This window comes from Eleutherodactylus coqui, chromosome 2 (genome assembly GCF_035609145.1).
Source record: "Eleutherodactylus coqui strain aEleCoq1 chromosome 2, aEleCoq1.hap1, whole genome shotgun sequence".
Lineage (NCBI taxonomy): Eukaryota > Metazoa > Chordata > Amphibia > Anura > Eleutherodactylidae > Eleutherodactylus > Eleutherodactylus coqui.
In genome coordinates, this window is record NC_089838.1 from 70,152,267 (window position 1) to 70,157,308 (window position 5,042).

The 5,042-nt window shown below is 46.6% G+C and overlaps 1 long non-coding RNA gene across 1 annotated transcript; it reads right to left on the reverse strand.

The window, feature by feature from the left end:
• Positions 1–1,694: 1,694 nt before the first annotated feature.
• LOC136611460 (uncharacterized) lies at positions 1,695–4,640 on the reverse strand. The gene is made up of 3 exons (XR_010790276.1): positions 4,613–4,640; positions 3,915–3,959; positions 1,695–2,408 (listed from the first exon to the last, which is right to left on the reverse strand). It is a non-coding gene; the product is annotated as an uncharacterized lncRNA (long non-coding RNA).
• Between the last annotated feature and the right edge of the window lie 402 nt (positions 4,641–5,042).

Genomic DNA, 5,042 nt, shown 5'->3' on the forward strand with positions numbered 1-5,042 from the left:
ATTATTGTTATTACTCAGAAAAAAATTCCATGACAGAAAACAAAAATCCATGACAAGTCAGACAATTCCATGACTTTCATTAATTTCCAGGTATTTCATGACGCGCATGAACCCTGAAAAAATACAACCTGCAGCAAGGCGCATTGCCAGCCTTGAGACGCCCTGGAACGTCCAGGCTAAAGGCCCATTTACATGCAATGATAATCGTTCAAAATACGCTCAAACAATGGCTTTTGAGTGATAATGATTGCGTGTAAATGCTACCATTGTTTACTTTCATGCCAAACAATGATTTTTAGATGAACATAAAATCCATTGTGTTCCGCACAATGTGTTCTCCATGGGAGTACTGATTACATTGTCTTCAGCTGACACCCCCGTAGCAGAACAAAAGGAGCTGTATGCAGAGAACATACCACCTGCTGTTCTCTGCATACAGCTCCTGGATGCTCATTTACATGCAAATGAAGGTTATAAGCTGCTAATGGGCATTAGTGCCCATTAGCAGCTTATGCAAAAACAATTCCTAAAACTGACAATCTCCCTATCTTTTGAATGAATTTTGAGCGATCATCTTTGTGTGTAAATGAGCCTTTAGAGTCCGGGAAACTCTCATAAACTACTTTAACTCCTCAGTGGGCTCGATACTCTGGCAACAAGCATGCCTTGCAAGGGTGGTGTAAATAAAGTATTGTAAAGTTGATATAGATGTTGCAGTTTTGTGGTTTCTGTGGAAAAAAAAATTGTTGTGGTTACTTGTGTTTTCCCCATTTCCTCCTTTTTTGATTTTTTTGTTTCTTGTGTGAGCAAAACAGAGATGTAAACTATCTTTACAGTAAACGCAGCATGTTGTATAAACATTTTTTCCTAAAATAAAATGGTGTCTTTCGATTGTGTCCGTCTTCGCCATGACTTGTGCAATTAACTAAATATGGCAATTTTAAGTGGCTAACGGTAAAGCCGCACAAGCAGTAATAAAACGTTTGCTTATTGCCGTATAAAAGCAATAGTATTTTTTGGGGATTGCTATGGTTGATACAGAAGACACATAAGGTCCAGTATAGCTGCGGATTAAAGTGGGAAGTAAAAATATAAGCACGTTTCTTGCGCATTAGCGCACCGTTGCTGAGGAATGCAGTCTATATGACAAGATGGTCCCCTCTGTGACACCCCGCACAATAGTGAACCACACAATGCAAGACCTCATATCCATGGGCGGATCGGAATCTACGTGTGGGAGGCCTCAACGGAATCCGATCCTGCTCTCGGGCGAGGACACTGCGGGACTTCTACTTACCAGTCCGGGTCTTCATTTTCTTCGGTGCGGATGCGCCGGCCGGCACGCATCACACATCTGCAGTGGAGGGTTATTTTTTTATATTTAAACACTTCTGCTTTCCTGCAGAATTTACGTCCCTTACGCAATGCGAGTGCATAGGGGCCGCGGATCACATGGCTTCTATTGACTTCCATGGAAGCCGTCCATGCGGGATCTGCACTAAAATGGAGCATGCCGCTTTATTTAATTTGAGGATGCCCATGTTTCCCTATGCGCGGCTTGATTTGTGGATCTTCCACATGGGTCACCACTGCGGATTCCACAAATCACACCCGCCCGTGGACATTGGGCCTAAGAACAAATAAGAATGAAAAAAAAACAATACTCAGAAAACAGTTATGACAAAACGGTTTATTAACAAACAGTAAGCATTATGTAAAGGCTTGCCACACAAAGATCAGCCAAACGACAGAGGCCAAAAATGAAGAACAAAACTGAAAATGTAACTATAAAGTAATGTAAGCTGCTGCTGAACCATGACAGCTAGCTCTGGTTCCTGCTTGGCAGGCCTGCCTTGTGCCGCTAATGAGCCATAAGGCCTGAAGGTGGCACAAATGGGCTACATGAGGGTGGCACGCAGAGGCTTGCTGCAATCTAGGTCCAAACAGCTGGAACAGGTGGCCCTTGGGGAAAGGTACCATCATTGGCAAATTGACGAATACCTAGAAATAGAGCCCTTGCACTGTACGGATCCTTAGCAATCTGCACAACGGTCAACAATGCTATGTAAAGCGGCAGCTGTCGATGCTCTGGGAATCGGCGAATAGACGCAGCAAGAGACTGGCCCATAGCCTCCGCCCAGTCCATATCCCGTCCACTGCGCAGATAATCTAAGACTTCGGATTCTACGTAACGGCGGCCTACAGAGCCTCTCTCCCTGTGACAGCACCGTCGCCTGCGCCGACGCAAAGGCAGCGGTTGGTGTGAAGGGGAGACGTGCGGCGAGGGTACATGCTGCTCCGCCAAAGGCTCAGTGTTGGCATGGCCTGGCTCGCTTGTTTGTGTATTTGGTACTGGGCTCTCGCTTATGGATAGCGCTTCCTTCCCGTCGCCCATGTTGTCTGCAGTCCTGAAATGTAAGAGTAAAGGTAAAGCGGCTGGCCTATGAAGTTGCTTCGACTACAATTATTAATTACGTGAAATAACGGCCGGCTGCACGCCGCACAGCTGTAGTCTCCCAGCGTTAATCCACACGTGATCAGAAGGTTCCTCCAGTGCCACAAATCACATTAGGTTACAGCGCCGCCTGTGGAAGCAGAGGATCTTCATAGTTTTAAATAACTGTTTTCTGCAGTTGTGGTGCCAAGCATACGCGGATACACCTTCAGGCAGCATAAATCACATGAGAATACATGAGCGATGGGTTCCTACACACACTCGATCAGTAGCAGGAGAATCAGCCGTGCATGGGCGCAACATTGCAAAAAAATATATATATTACTTTTTTTTTTTTTTTATTTACCATGATGACCTCCGGCAATATACTCTGAAGGCTAACAAAACCACTCTATGATTTTCAGCAGAGCTGGAAACATGACAAGATGGTCACCGTTTAGGCAGTCTTCACACGGATGGCTGCCATATAAGTCAAAGAATGCCCGTATGCTACTAACATACGTTTTTTTCACCAACGTCAATAGATTAAGGAAACAAAAGTGGGTTATGCGCTATGGCCATTTACAAGGAGGAATACAGCTGTGAGCATTGTGTTGGTCCGTGAATCCCGCCCCCATATGGCGCGCCCCACCATATGAATCCCGCTCCCATATGGCGCGCCCCACCATATGAATCCCGCCCCCATATCGCGCCCCACCATGTGAATTCCCGGTTTGATGCAAAGCGTTTTCATAGTAGAACAGCCTCGCATCACTTCGGGGAAGAAGCAATCCCCCGACCGTAGCGGTCACACCCGCGGCAGAGGATCGCAGAGTTTCTCCTAATGCTTGGAGTGGGGCGGGTGATGCTGCCGCCGGCCGTATTGCAAGTGTTGGGTGATGCAATACAAGAGAACGCCGTAAGATAGAACATGCTGTTTCCTGGGAAAACATCTCTCGTGTGTATGAAACCATTCAAAAGACCGGGGTTCAGACTGTGCATCTCGCAGCGCACAAATCTCACGCTATTTTCTCACCCGTGTGAGAGAGAGAGGCGGTACGACAGGTTACTAGAGCCTCCATGCCCAACAGTATCACATCTTGTATCCAAGCTAGAGGCGGTACAACAGGGTGATAGAGCCTCCATGCCCGCCCGTATCACATCTTGTATCCAAGCTAGAGGCAGAGCCTCCATGCCCGCCTGTATCAGATCTTGTATCCAAGCTAGAGGCGGTACAGCAGGGTACTAGAGCCTCCATGCCCGCCCGTATCACATCTTGTATCCAAGCTAGAGGCGGTACAGCAGGGTACTAGAGCCTCCCTTTAATGTTCAGTTCTCCACAATAAACTCCTTTTGCTCTGACATGTAACCACTTATATGAATGTCACATCACTCAGAGAAGTTTCCTTTGATTCCACCTTCTAGGTGCGTGTCTTCTTTTACAATGGGTGTATATGCCCCATACGGTGAAGATGCTTACCACAAGATTTCAGGAAGGCGGAGGTTGAAGTTTTTGACAAGTAAACTGTAAAAAAAAAAAAGTCAGAATTACAGATTTTTTTAATCTTGCCTCTAGGAAAAAAATAACTACAAAGTGATTGAAATCTTATGTATTGCCAAAAATAATATAACGATGACTGGAGCTCATCCCGCAAAAACAAGCAGAGGGCCACTGGAGGAAAAATAAGGGCGTGATGTCTGCTGGAGAGCGGAGAGCCAAACGCAAAAAAACCTGACTGTATAAACTTAGTATCGCAGGAAATGCGCGGCGCCGGAGGACAACACGACTACAATAATTGTTCAGCAATCTGAACAGTGGAGAAAAAAACTAAAGTCCCAAACTACTATAAAAATAAAAGTAAGTGTTCTAGAATGTTCATCTACCCAAAATGATGCCATCAAAAATGCAACCAGTCACACAAAAACAAGCCCTGAAATAAGGAGGGTCAGCGGAAAAAGTGATGACCGAGGAGTGCGACAACAATAAACACTTAGCCAATGGGTGGGCATTAGTGCCTAAACCAGGCCGCCATGAAGGGGTTAACTGCAGGCGTCCCCCGCTGGTCAGGGGGGTCATTTAATGAACTGCAGTAACTCTATTAGTTCCTGTAGGACCCCAGCAGACAGTGGAGTTGTTGTCATCCTCCTCCCCCTGGGAGCCGGCACATCGTAAACTACCTGAGCCGCTGGGTCTGCTGTCTCTCCGTGGTGCGCAGTGATTGGTTGAAGGTGCAACTCCTTGCGGGGCAAAGAACCTCTGATGACGTCACACCCATGTGACCGGACACGTGACCGACCTTGCTACAGAAGAGAAGTTTTAGGAAACTTCCTAGAGAGCTTGTTGGTTTGCGGGACGTCTTACTGGCGGCTGGGAGAGAAGTAAGGAGCCGCGGCTGCCATGTTCTCGGTGTGCTCCTCCCCTCCCATGCTGCATATATTTTTTTTCTTCACAAACGAAATCCGTGGATGTGAATGCGACCATCTGGGCACATTCTGCATGCGCAATACGCTGCGCAACCGCCTTTTGTGTGGATATGGCCTTAAGCTGATATCTGGACTGAGAATCCACAGCAAATATTCACATCCTAAGGATTCAGGTCGGCATCCC